A 15,071-nucleotide genomic window follows, 5' to 3' on the forward strand; every position below is an offset into this window, starting at 1 on the left:
GATCAGATCATCTGCTAAATGAATGGATGTAAATGTAGGCATATGGCAACTATCATTAAAAGACAAGTGTATACTTTTAACTATATTTCAGGGATGCACATAAAAGTACACTACATGTATTTTCTTACAGATTGTGATTCTTGTTAAAATGCCAGATAGGCATTCCAAAATAGGAATAATATAATACCTGATATAATCTGAATGATACAATGAAAAGCTTTTAAATCTCATATACAGCAACACTAGCGTGGCATTCTTCTGAAAGACAAGGTGATGTTAAAGTCAAATCCCCAGCACGGTTTCCACAGCATCCTCTTTTCTGCAGGCTGCATATGATAATAGCCATAAATCAGGGTTGAATATAGTACACTGACAGTGGCTGGAACACCCTCAACAGCAATGATAACATGGACAGCTTCTCAAATTTCTCCATATTAGAGCCGACCCTGCTCACTCCAGCAAAGAGAACTGCTGGAGAATGTGCAAAAGTGGGCGGGGCATACTCAGAGATGGATCCGAATGCTCAAGCGGAGGGCAGAACACAGAGTACAGAGAGCAGATATATTACCGCATGTCCGAGCACTTGCTCCAAGAGAAAAAAATCACCTGTATTGATTGATCTCCTCTTTTGCCGGTATGCCTCTTCTACCATATTGTTCTAATCCAATAATGCTCTTAACAGATGTGGCTGATACAGCCTCTCCATTCTGGATTCGGATCGTTTAATGCCTGGTCCAATCCTTCCATTGGTTCTGCTTTAATGGACTCTGAAATTCCATCAGTAAGGCCGTCCTGTCCCATATTACAATCTAATCTGAAGTGGAGGCCTCCCGATCTGAAAGATAGCTGAATTCATAGCCTCGCTTTACTCTTTGAATGATATGTTGCGTTTTTTCATTAAGCTGTTGTTGTTGCTATTAAATGTAATTCTAGTTTTTTTGTTTTTAGTAATTTATGTTTTACATTATCGAATAGTGATGTCTGCAAAAAGAAATATTTAAACAATCAAACAAATACATAAAAATATGCAAAAAAATATTATATCTTAAAATGTGTCAATCTATCTGCAATTTAGCTACTTTTTGTCACTAACTTTTAATTTGTATAATGATGTTGCATGTTTTTGTTGTTAATGTTGTTGTTGTACTAAATTCTAGGTTTGACAGGGATGTCAGCAAAAATAACTGAATAAAAGAATAAACAAATAAATACAATTATGTAAAAAAATGTCAGTTTACCTGCAACTTACTTTTTTATTTTCTTGACTATTTATATAATTATGTTATGTGTTGTTCTTAATGTTGCCATTGCATTTATACTAGTGTTTATGTTTTTTTATGTGTTTATGTTTTTACATTACCTAAAAGTGATGACAGCAAAAATAAATAAATAAAATAATAAACAAATAAATAAAAATATGTAAAAAGAATAACTTAAATTAAACTGTGTCAGTCTACCTGCAACTTACTTTCTGCCACTAATTTTTATTTTATTGACTATTTATATAATTATGTTATGTATTGTTGTTGTTAATGTTGCCATTGTATTTATTCTAGTTTTTGTTTTTTATTTGTTAGGCCTATGTATATTTATTTTTATACATTAACTAATAGGGATGTCAGCTAAATAAATAAATGGTAATAAATGTAACCTAAATTAAACTGTGTCAATCTACCTATATTACTTTTATTTATTGACCATTTATATAATTATTAATTTGCATAATATTTAGACTTTAATTGGACTCTTTATTGTTGTCTTGCAACATACTCTAGGCATGTGAACGTAAAGATGTCTCAAGCTTTCTCAAGAATTCTTAAATCAAGTAGCATGTACTGATGTCACAGAAAAAAAGTATTTTATGACGTAGTCAATTAGGATGTGAATCATACAAAAGCATATGATTAATAAAGCAATAATGAGGCCCCACCCCAAAACTAACCATAACTGGTGCAAAAACAGACTGTACGCTACTAAAAAAAACATACGGATAAGATCATATAAATTCACATGAAATAGCCATGTCTTCAAATTTCCATGTGATTGTGTTATGTTGTGTAGTCTTACATTTAGTTGAATTCCAATTGACGGTAACTCTATCACCCCTCTTCTTTAGTGCTGGGGTTGGTTACCACCACAGTATTGCAGGAATGTGTGTTAAGTGCAGGGGCGTCGCACCCGTGGGGACCACACTTTTCCCGGTGAGAGGGTTCAACACCCGCACTTTTTCTGCAGTTTTTCCGCAGTTTTGAATACAGCAGTCACTCCTCCATTTCTGTGGCCGCTCTGTGTCTGCGCTCGCTGCTGCTGCCTCCTCTCCCCTCCCTCTCAAACATGACACCGACTTTGAGTGTGACCGGCTGATGATTGGCTGTTCTGCCTTAAGTCCCGCCTCTCTTGGTGTGTTAGATTTATCGGTCAGCTTGTGCTGAGGAGGCGGGAACTTATGGTTATGGTTATATACATCTCCCTTTTCCAGGTACTTTGAATGAGTGTTTATGCTTTCGAGGTTTTTAAATAAGCTTGATATGTGTTTGGGAAGATGTTCTGTTTATGTTTTGTTGACATGTCGAGTGTTTTCAGTATTATATTTCGTTTTTTAGACTAATGCTAATTGCTAATTGGATATTGTTCAGCAGCTAGCTAAATTCGGTTATGTATGTGGCATGCAATGTATAAAGTAACTGTGATGAAGAAGGCAGGGAATTGACGAGGAGGGGGGACAAATTGTCATTGTTAAGCAGTGTATTTATGGGTTTATTGCCAGTGCAATTGATTTTGATATTTTGAGCATTGTTTGTTGATTAGCTGAATACTTTTGTGGATACTTACCTGTTGTGTTTGACTGTACCCGTTGAGGAGAAAAAAGTGAGACATGATGTCATTGTTTGCATACCTGTTGAAGAACTATGGAAAAAAAGTGTGTATATTATTTTAATGTTTAAAAACAGTAAATTGTTACATTATTTATACCACCAGAGAAAAAGCTTTGTCTGGGCGTTTTTTTATATATCTCCCCTTTTCAAGGCGCAAAGTATTTCTGATTCTGATTCTTTAGCAAGTCTACTGTTGTGTATTTTCACAACAGAGTTTTGACTAGAGGTGCACCGATTGACCGGCCAGAGACCGGAATCGGCCGGTTTTTCGTATGATCGGCCCGACCGGTGGCCGGCCGGTCAGTCTCACGTTTCGCCGATTCCAAGCCGATTTTTCTGTTGCACTTTTATACTCGCATGTGTGTCCACCGTACCGCGAGTCTCTGCTGACTGACGTGCATCTATGGGATGAAATTAATCTCAAATTTGATTAACAAATGCATGCACAGTCATCCGTGAACGTGATACAAGTTACACTTGTATTTTACTATTCACAAACAAATGCCTAATGAATTGAATCTGTGACATTTAGATTTGAATAAACATGAGGCGATTTGTACGAATAGAGACAGATTTGTGAATACAATGTTTCATTTTGTGTTCATGTATAATCATTTTGCGCATACCAATGAGAAGTTGTGCATTTGTGTATCCTGCAGCGCGCGTCCATTCATCCTGTTCTGTGCATTCGGATTTTGAGACGTTCTTTACGCGGTTTTGTGTTGGACAATCCACACACAAACAACTTCAGATCAACGCACAACCGTGCATAAACTACGGCCTACCACTAGATGGCAGTATGACGGAGCGACGAAGAGGTTTGCGGCAGAGGTGGCGATAGACATTTTCACTAGGCTATCATAATCTATGATATCATAATATGTCATAATCTATTTTCACCTGTCACTATGGTCCAAGGTTGATGTTACGTGTCAATTAGCATGTTTGTGACATCATCACTATGTACATGCGTTTACTCTCTGAACTGAACTGAATACCCAATAAAGTCGTTCACATATTTAATGTTTCTGTTGTCAGACATAAAACTATAATTACAGACAAATGTTTATAATCATAACAGTAACAATGACAGGTTGAAAACGCTGTTTTTTAATCATTTATTAATTCACTTACACGTTACTTTAAGATGCTGTTTTGTTATGAATGTGCTGCTTCTGCCACTCACTGAACGGAAAAGACGCAGAGAAACATTTTCCCCGTACTTAAAGTTAAGGTTTATCCAAAATAACGCTAGTCGCTATCTCTCTCTCTGAAGGAAAAAAGTCTGTAAACACCGCACCACTGTTCGCGCCTGTGTGTATGTGAGCACGCGACGCGGGGGTCTGATTAAGTGACAGATGCATGCATTGCAGAATCAGATCCTCAAACAACGTTATCGTTGTGTTATTATGAAAAGTGTAAAAATATTTTCAGTTCGTTTTGAAACTATGGCGAAACAGATTAGACGGTGGTGAGACGGCATAGTCTAATGACTTGTTTATACACGCGCGCGCCTGGCTCCGCACCGCGAGCCTCCACTGATCCCGTTTTTCCTGAATGGCGAGATCAGAGGTGGGTAGAGTAGCCAAAATCTTTACTCAAGTAAAAGTACAAGTAACTAGAGAAATTGTTACTCAAGTAAAAGTAAAAGTCACTATTTTAAAAATTACTTGAGTAAAAGTAAAAAAGTATGCAATGAAAAAACTACTCAAGTAGCTAGTTACTTAGTTACTTTGTATCTGATTATATAGGCCTACTACATAAAATTAATATTAACGCCAATATTTTAATATTACATTTTAATCAATATTTTTAATTATCATAAACAGATATCTTTGCAATATACTAGAGAGACTAAAGAATAGACACACAGAAGAGACAAGCATTTCTGTAAATTTCATCTAGTCCTGATGTCAATGTAGTTTACACAACTTATTTAGAATAATAGACCATGTCAAATTAAAGCATTAACTAAACTCAGAGCATTTCCTAAGATGATCTAGAACATCTGCAGTGCTCTCTTAAAGGCGCAGTTCTTGAAAATCAGCGGCCACTAACGTTGTATTATAGTTTTGCAATGAATCTCTGAGTCATTTTCCCACCCCTCCCTTTCGAATTACGACGGTGGCCGCAACAGTAAAAATAGATGTTGTCTACTGAGACAGCGGATAGCAGTGATACAAACAATGATGTTTGTTTGCAAAGGTAAGGCAATATATTAACATAATTAATCATTTAACATGTATTCTATTGCGAAAGTTACTGTTACAATTCTATAATTAGATATATTTCTTGCGTGCTATCTAGTACACGCTGAGAGTAGTGAAGTAACTAAAGTTAGCTAATCGTAAATAGCAACGCTGTTCAAAGCGTTTGATCTGACAGAGATATAGGCAGTTAGGTGTCTAAAAACGTCTAAAAACACACACGAAGACCAACATATACGAAACGCGCTCTGTAGAGCTGTCTGTCCGTTAGAGCTTATGTAGCGGATTTCACCCAGCCCCAAATATAAATCACCGACTCCGAGCTTTTTGGTGGATCACATCTGCAGTTTATTTAAACAGAAGACACGGGACACACACACACATCCTCAGATCAATGGTCTGTCAGCTGACTCTCTCTAGTCACCGGCTGAACTGAGAGAGAGAGTTCTTAAATACTGCAAAACCCAAGTTTGCATAAGAATCTTATTTTCCAGTGTTGCATTAACCATAATTCACAAAAAAACATATTTAACAAAAAATTAAATGACAACCATACAATTAACCCAATATATGCTAATATATGATCATGTTTATCAAATATCTCTGTGTCATGTGATCGTATAGTGGTTTTCTGGTAACATACCTGCAGTTTATTTAAACAGAAGACACGGGACACACACACACATCCTCAGATCAATGGTCTGTCAGCTAAGGAATGTATGAGACAAAACAAATAAATCCCCATCCTCCATTAACACAATACTGCAAGTTCATAAATTCGGAGTAACCGTTAAGGCTAATTAGACACAATATCAGGGTAAAATAAAAATTGCACGCACCCATTTCACATTAAACATGACAAATAACATTTTCAAAGATACAATCCACCGATATTAAGTATATTGAACCGATAACAACATTATAAACTCGCGCTCTAAATTTGCGCGCAGGCCGCCATAACAACCAAACACGTTTAGGCCACACGTTCATAAACTCTGTGACTACGCTATATTATTAACAAGGAATCATGTATTTGAACACAATCTCTCTTTTCAACATATTCGTAATCAATATTGACTCATATTTCCCCTATATATAACATATCTTCGACATAGTTACAGAGCAAGGCAGAACCGTACATGACTCTCTCTAGTCACCGGCTGAACTGAGAGAGAGAGTAGAGCGCAATGGCGCACTTCAGTGACATCACTTACATGTAAATATAACTTCTTTTTAGAAAACGCACAACTTTCCTTGTACCATATAAAGAAAATAACCGTCTGCATGAAATTTATATAAAAAAACATAAAATTCAGAAATTAATTAATTTCCTAAAACACTTTCAAAATAAAAGACACAAAGATTTGCTGAAAGAAAACACACATCATTACACTTACTGTACAAAACATGGCTGCGCAACATAACAAATTCGATGTAGATAGGCCCGCTCCCTATGTAGATACAACTTGTTTATTCTAAGGTAATAAAAACATAACTTTTCATTACGTAAGGTTTTTATACACATCTAAAGACACAGTATGTTTGTATGTTATATTGCATTTCTGTTAATAGATCATACAAAACATCCCGCACTGTACCTTTAAATGAAATACACATTTTTGAACAAAGCTCATGTTTTCTCGTGTTGTGTCACGTGTGTGTTGTGAAACGCTCTTACCTGTAAACAAACAGTAAACAGTGAACCACACGCCCATCAACAAGTTAGACCAGATAAGAAGAGAAAAGGTCCCTGGTCTTTTGCGGATGAATGTTATTAGTAGTTGTTATCAGGAGTTGTTTTTGGAGCATGGGACCATGCTTTTTAACTCGCCCCCCATACAACATGTAGGGAAAGTATGGCAGAGGGCCTTTTCAGAGTGCCAATTTTGGGAACGTTCATTGGACACTGGTTACGTGGGTCTAGCTCGAGTGCAAAGGGGTCCATCTGTCCGTATTACAGCAGGAGCTATGAAATTGGTCCCAGCAACTTGCAAGTCCGGCGCTACATATGACACTTGTTTTTTGGAACCAGTGTCATTTGTGGAAGGCCGTTTGCCAGTGGACCTTCTTGTCCCCTCTGCCTGTTTATCTGTCGCCGGTGGGGTGGTAAAGGTACCAGTTATTAATGTAGGTAACCAGGATCGTTGGCTTGGGCCAAAGACTATTTTGGGGGAATTACATATTGTTCAGTCATCTCTCGCGACTCCATCTATTGAGTTTCAGGTACAACAGGAAGATGTGGAGGAGGTAGCATTTATTCAGTCAGTTGAGGTAGAGAGCAAACACAAGTGTGATATTTCTCAGTTGACTTGGTCTGAGTTGTCTGGTCAGGAACATCAACAAGCTCGAGCACTATTAGAGGAGTTTTCGAACGTATTTTACCAAAGTAAGGGAGAGTTGGGCTGTACTGAGCTACTCCAGCATACTATTCCTCTATTAGATGATGTACCCGTGCGCCAGCGTTATCGTCGGCTCCCTCCTTCTCAATATGATTTGGTAAAGAGTCATATTCGAGAATTGGTGGAGCGCGATATAGCGAAGCCCAGTTGTAGTCCGTATGCCTCAACTATAGTTGTGGTCCAGAAGAAAGATGGGTCTATTCGTTTGTGTGTAGACTACCGGCAGCTTAATGCGAAAACTCGTAAGGACGCTTTTCCCTTGCCTCGAATAGAGGAGACTATGGATGCGCTTAGCGGGGCTAGGTGGTTTAGTACATTAGATCTGGCTAGTGGATATAACCAGGTTTCCGTTGCCCCACAGGACAGGGAGAAGACAGCGTTTTGTACCCCTTTTGGGTTATTCGAGTTTAATCGCATGCCCTTTGGGTTGTATAACGCCCCAAGCACTTTCCAACGTCTCATGGAACGTATTTTTGGCGATCAGAGCCTCCATGCCCTTTTGTTATATCTAGACGACATTGTAATCTTTTCTAGAACTTTTGATCAACATCTTGAACGTTTGAAGATGGTGCTGAGTCGGCTTCGGACGCATAATTTGAAGGTGAAGTTAAAGAAGTGTCAGTTCTTTCAAACAAAAGTTGGATATTTGGGCCATGTGATATCAGCTGCTGGTGTAGCCACAGATCCGGAGAAGATCCGTGCTGTTTCTGAATGGAGTAGGCCTAGCTCTGTTAATGAACTGCGGTCATTTCTAGGATTTGCATCATACTACCGTCGGTTCGTGGAAGGGTTCGCTAAATTAGCGGCTCCGTTGCACAAACTAGTTGGTGCTTTACAAGGCAGTCGGAAGCGTACTGTAGGTAACAAGCACCACTCCTTTGGACAGCAATGGGATGATGTATGTGAAAAGTCATTCGTGGAATTGAAGGAACGCCTGATTCAGGCTCCGGTTTTAGGGTATGCCGATTTTACTCTGCCATTTATTCTAGAGACCGATGCAAGCCATTTAGGGTTGGGTGCAGTATTGTCACAAGAGCAGGGGGGACTACGAAGGCCGATCGCGTTTGCTAGTCGTGGGCTGCGACCAAGCGAGAGGAACATGACTAACTATAGCGCGATGAAGCTGGAGCTCTTGGCTCTTAAATGGGCCTTGACAGAAAAATTTCAAGATTATCTACTGGGAAATAAGGTGACTGTCTACACTGATAATAACCCGTTGCGCTACCTTGACTCTGCAAAATTGGGGGCAGTTGAACAGCGTTGGGTTTCCCAGCTTGCTTTGTTTAACTATGAGATCAGGTATCGCCCAGGCACTGCAAATCGTAATGCAGATGCACTTTCGAGGCTTCCGGCATACTCTGAGGGCCAAGTGGCAATTGAGGTAACACCTGTTACCTCAATTGCCACTTGGCCCTCACTGTCCCCAAGTTAATGTTATCACAGGAGAGGCCACAAGTAGTAGATTCATTAACTGTAGATGCTGTCTCTGTCCGTAGTAAGGCTGATTTGAGGGCATTGCAGATTGTAGATCCATGCATTAAAGTTTTTTTACAGTTTTGGGGGCAAGGGGAGCGTCCAACAGTCGCAGAGTTGAGGTGCTTGCCAAGAGATGTCCAACAGTTGGTAAAGCAGTGGCCCCGGATTCGAGAGGCGGATGGAGTTTTGTATAGGGTAGTCCAAATTCCGCCTTCTAGAGACTTGGTTTGGCAGTTAGTACTGCCGAAGGGGCTCCAAGTAGAAGTACTCATTAGTCTCCATGATAATCACGGTCATCAGGGAGTAGAGCGTACTACAGATCTTATTCGTCAAAGGTGTTATTGGCCTAACATGTGGCAAGACGTTAAGAAATGGTGCACCGAGTGCGAACGTTGTACTGTCGCTAAGGCCTCACAGCCCAAGGTGAGAACATTTGCGGGGAGTTTACTAGCCAGCAGACCCTTAGAGATTCTTGCAATTGGTTTCACGCTCTTGGATAAAGCTAGTAATGGACAGGAAAATGTCCTGGTTGTAACAGACGTTTTTTCCAAATTTACTCAAAAGTACAACCGATCAGGGTAAAGCCGAGCTGGATCAGGGTAAAGCCGAGCTGGATCAGGGTAAAGCCGAGCTGGACCTCAAGCAAACTGAACTGCGGCTGAAAACACTCGAACTGAAGCGCTTCCAAGAAAATCCTTCTTTCTCTGGCACCACCAACACAGTGACGATTACTGCTGAGAGGAAACTAGAGGAGGGTCAAAGGAACCTGAAGCAGTTGAGGATGGAGTTACAGATGTTGGGTGTTAAGCTGCAGTCCGGAGAGAGAGCGTGCTGACGCAACACAGACGGCGAGAAGCTGCATCACGCGCTCGCATCTGCAGACAGTAAACTCGCCAAACAGGACCAAATGTTGGTGGAGCTGCACACCAGCCTGCAGCTGGTTAAAGCAGACCTGCGCAGGAAAGATGAGACACTGGCGCAGCTGAAGGGCACGCTGCCGCCCCAGCCTCCCGTGACACCCGGCTCCTGCAAGAAGAGAGGACGCAGAGCAGCAGTGGCGGCAGCTTACGCTGAGAACCGTACTCCAAAGAAACAGAGGTTCTTTCGCTCTCTGTTCCCATCACGCACTCCTTCAAAGACCCCTGTGGGACAGACTCGTCAGAGGGCAGAGGTCACCACACCTTACACACACATACTGCGCTCGTGACTCCGTCCACTCCCGTCCAACGCAGTGTTAAATATTAATCTGGTCTGAAGATCAATTTGTTTTGCCTTTTTAATGTACACATTTAAGCTTTTTAAAAAAATTTAAGCATTATAATATGATCAGGTGGCTTTGTTTACTCATAAGTGTGATTTATTATGATAAGAATGATTCTGCTGGTCTTGTAAGGGCCTAGTTTTACAAATGCTTATGGCTTTTATCATTTGCATTCTTGACTGTTTTTACTGTAAAAGCAGAATGTTGCGGTAGCGCACGACCAGTTGCCAAATAAACATGCACGTCTGATATGGGTTAAAAGCACTACATTATTGTTTTGGCTACACGTTTGCAAGGTTGAACTTGTTTCATGGTTTGTCACTATGGTTTGTCACTTTTGTCACTTTTTGTCTCTCTCTGTATAGTATAAGCAAACCCGTACTACTTGTGTTTTATTTTCAATTAAACAAGGTCATTGCTGAAAAAAATAATAATAATAAAATAAAAAAATATGTAGTTCTTTTCAAACCTGACCACGATGATCAACGACGGAAGTACTTGACAACTGTTTTCCCTCCTTACACCAAAAAAACACAAACAAAACGAAAACACAGGCACAGAAATGCTTTAATAGTAATACAGCCTTTAAGTCAAGATCCTGCCGACTGCGCCAAATGTAACCTTTTTATATACATACACATACACATGTATACACTCACCTAAAGGATTATTAGGAACACCTGTTCAATTTCTCATTAATGCAATTATCTAATCAACCAATCACATGGCAGTTGCTTCAATGCATTTAGGGGTGTGGTCCTGGTCAAGACAATCTCCTGAACTCCAAACTGAATGTCAGAATGGGAAAGAAAGGTGATTTAAGCAATTTTGAGCGTGGCATGGTTGTTGGTGCCAGACGGGCCGGTCTGAGTATTTCACAATCTGCTCAGTTACTGGGATTTTCACGCACAACCATTTCTAGGGTTTACAAAGAATGGTGTGAAAAGGGAAAAACATCCAGTATGCGGCAGTCCTGTGGGCGAAAATGCCTTGTTGATGCTAGAGGTCAGAGGAGAATGGGCCGACTGATTCAAGCTGATAGAAGAGCAACTTTGACTGAAATAACCACTCGTTACAACCGAGGTATGCAGCAAAGCATTTGTGAAGCCACAACACGCACAACCTTGAGGCAGATGGGCTACAACAGCAGAAGACCCCACCGGGTACCACTCATCTCCACTACAAATAGGAAAAAGAGGCTACAATTTGCACGAGCTCACCAAAATTGGACAGTTGAAGACTGGAAAAATGTTGCCTGGTCTGATGAGTCTCGATTTCTGTTGAGACATTCAAATGGTAGAGTCAGAATTTGGCGTAAACAGAATGAGAACATGGATCCATCATGCCTTGTTACCACTGTGCAGGCTGGTGGTGGTGGTGTAATGGTGTGGGGGATGTTTTCTTGGCACACTTTAGGCCCCTTAGTGCCAATTGGGCATCGTTTAAATGCCACGGCCTACCTGAGCATTGTTTCTGACCATGTCCATCCCTTTATGACCACCATGTACCCATCCTCTAATGGCTACTTCCAGCAGGATAATGCACCATGTCACAAAGCTCGAATCATTTCAAATTGGTTTCTTGAACATGACAATGAGTTCACTGTACTAGAATGGCCCCCACAGTCACCAGATCTCAACCCGATAGAACATCTTTGGGATGTGGTGGAACGGGAGCTTCGTGCCCTGGATGTGCATCCCACAAATCTCCATCAACTGCAAGATGCTATCCTATCAATATGGGCCAACATTTCTAAAGAATGCTTTCAGCACCTTGTTGAATCAATGCCACGTAGAATTAAGGCAGTTCTGAAGGCGAAAGGGGGTCAAACACCGTATTAGTATGGTGTTCCTAATATTTAGGTGAGTGTATATATCTATCTATATATATAGTTCAGTTATTTATGACTACGCCACTCCAAGTTTTATGGGTAGGAGATCCCAGTAGGGGTTCCCGCACAGCTATCCAAACAAATGAATAAACTCAAGGCCAGCAGTACTATAAAACAATCAACATATTTATTAAGTTGTTTCTCTTGTGTTCACATCAGTCTGGACCTGGTCAAAGCTGGCACATACAATAACGTCAAATGAGGAGGGTACAGACACTCTCAAAAGAAAATAATAAAAAGTACAACCCACTGCAAAGAAAACAAGTACCAAACCTAAGTGCAAAATAACTCAAACTCTACTTGAGAGTGATTAGTTCCCCCCCCTCTATTGCCGGTAAACCATATTATACACAGCAAATTGCCTCTGATTTACTAGTCCAAACCAATAATGTGTCCAGGAGCCAACAACAAAATGAATAAACAAAGAAACAAACTGAACAAACAAACCCAAATCTCAAAGAAATAAAGGTAGGGAAACCAGTGATCAATCCAGCCACCAACAGAAGCACTCTACAAAACAAAAGAACAATCTTAAATAAAAATACTCCACACATCGGCCCATGCAACAAGGATTTAAGATATACAATATTACATTTTCTTAAACAATTACAACATTTTAATTCATAACCATTAAACAATTGCTAAAATCATTAAACAAACAACAAAATACCTTCCAATAGCTTTCAGCTGCACCTGGAACTCAAAGGGATCACCAACACGTTTCATTCATTCCGTGCCGCGTATCTCAGTGTTCCCTGCACTCGAATACGGCATCAGATACCGGGTGTTGTATCAGTTGTTCAGCCCTTACGAATCACGATCAGTATGAGTAACCGTACTGTTCCAACCACACATACATACATACCATTAACCAAGGAAAGAATAAGTATGACGCATAATCTCATTCAACTCACATACCTGTGCTTTACCAGTCTTTCAATATCCACCAACACAGGCAGAAACGATTTCCAAAATGCACACCCAGAACAAAGCGCACAATCTGTCATGGCTCTGCTTCCTTAGTCATGTTTTTCTTGGTCCTGTAGCAGAGCCATGACAAAGTCTTTGGTTATGTGTGGAGAGAAACATATTGTTGTCCGTTTGACTATAATATACGTTCTCTCCAGTGTCTTGTCATTGGCCCCATTCCTCTCGTTATGTTTCCCTGAGTGTTTAATGTCCCACACCTGTCCCATGTCGTTATCCCTCGTTTGTGTTCCTATATTTACCCTCATGTTTCTTTGTCCTGTGCTCGTGTATTGTGTATGTGTTCATGCCGTCGCCCGTGTTCCTGTGTCCTGTGTTGTTTGAGAACTGTGAGTCTTGTGTTTTTGCTTTAGTTTTATCCTGCCTTGTTTTAGTTTAAGACGTTGTGTCGAGTTCCTTGAGTTTAGTTATTTGTCTTGTTTTCATTTTGCCCCCTTGTGGGAAGTCTTTTGTTTTATATATATATATATTTCTTAGTTCTGTTTTTCCCCCATTGTGGGTGTTTTTGTTCTGTTTTGTGTTTTGTTTAAAGTAAATATATCTGTTAACCCCTTCACTGCCGTTGCCTGCGCTTGGGTTCTTCCACCACGAAAGTCGTGACACGTTCTTCCAGCGACCAACACCCAAGAAGACACCAAACGATGCGATCACAGCACGCCTGGGAAGTGACATATTTAAAGGCAAATCACCCTTTCTTGTTCCACAGGTGTCGCCAGTAAGACAAGGTACAACAGCGCCCCCCACTGACTTGGCTACATACACCCCTGCCTTTAATGTCACCGTCCCGGTGAGCGCCATAAAAAATATAAAATCAATCACTGCTGCCAGGGCCTAAACGGAGTCCTCACAGAACTAACCTCTGCTATGTCGGGGAGAACGTTCTGTGCTGTAGCTCAAGGAAGGTGAAAGGGGTTTGAGTGTTGACCTGCTCTCTCGCGTATAGAATGCCTCAAAGTAGGACCAGGCACTTCTACCTCTCCACTGCCCAGATCCCTTGAACGATCTGCTGTCCCCTCGTAGTTTGCAAAGTCAACCTCCTGCTCTTGTACAGCTTCCTCAGGTTGTGACTCTATGGATACTCCTATATTTTCCATAGGGGAACAGTCTGTAGTCATACTAGGTGAATTATCACCACCCCCTACGAATCGGGTGCTAGAATCAACTTGAGCCCCAACTCTAGTATAAACTACAGCCATTTGTGGCTGTTCTAATACTACAGGATCCTCCAATTCCTGTTCACCTCGGGAACTAAGGGGGGGGGGGGGACGGAAGTACGTGTAACAGATTGTTGAACCCTATTCATACCGTGTGGGACCAGCTTAAATTCAAAACGATGCACGACTTTAATAGGGCCATCTGTTCCCCACGGTCTTATCTTATACAGCGTCCCTACTTCATCCTTACAAGTCATAATCTCATACGCCGTAGAACTCCACGCATCCTGAATCTTATGGCGACCCTGAAAATGATTTCGACAGTATACTAACGTGCCAGGAGATAGTATAGGCGCTGCTTCTGGACTATTAGCTCTGCGACATTTGGCTGCCACCTCCAAGTGTCTTCGGGCACTAACATAAATAGAGGTTAAATATTCATGATGCTGAGTGACCCAATCTATTGATGTACGTTCCTCTACCAATTCATCACTCTTGCCTAGTAACTGATCAACTGGCAATTTGGGCTTCTGTCCAAACATCAGTTCATAGGGGGAGTGTTGTGTCGACTGGTGTACTGTGGTGTTGTAAGCAAAGAGAAGTTGGGGAAGCAGCCGTGGCCACTTTCGCTTCTGTTCCGCTGGAAGGGTGCGAAGTAAATCATGCAACATCCTATTGAATCTTTCACACTGACCATTACCCTCTGGATGGTATGGAGTGGTCCTACTTTTGGAAATGCCATACAGGTCACACAGACGCCTCAACAATTCTCCATCAAAGCTATGCCCCTGGTCCGAGTGAATTCTGTTTGGTACCCCGT

The 15,071-nt window shown here is 40.9% G+C and overlaps 1 protein-coding gene across 2 annotated transcripts in view; it reads left to right on the forward strand.

The window, feature by feature from the left end:
- Positions 1 to 542: 542 nt before the first annotated feature.
- LOC130556835 (uncharacterized) overlaps positions 543 to 15,071 on the forward strand; it is a 20,022-nt gene continuing 5,493 nt past the window's right edge. The window contains exons 1-2 of one of the 2 annotated variants that reach the window (XM_057338147.1): positions 543 to 634; positions 2,117 to 2,479. The gene's annotated coding sequence lies outside the window, so the exon portion shown is untranslated. Of the gene's footprint in view, positions 635 to 2,116; positions 2,480 to 3,535; positions 3,884 to 15,071 lie in introns of those variants that run through there. The other variant, XR_008963249.1, reaches the window with a different exon arrangement.

The sequence above is a fragment of the Triplophysa rosa genome, linkage group LG7 (genome assembly GCF_024868665.1).
Source record: "Triplophysa rosa linkage group LG7, Trosa_1v2, whole genome shotgun sequence".
Taxonomy (NCBI): domain Eukaryota; kingdom Metazoa; phylum Chordata; class Actinopteri; order Cypriniformes; family Nemacheilidae; genus Triplophysa; species Triplophysa rosa.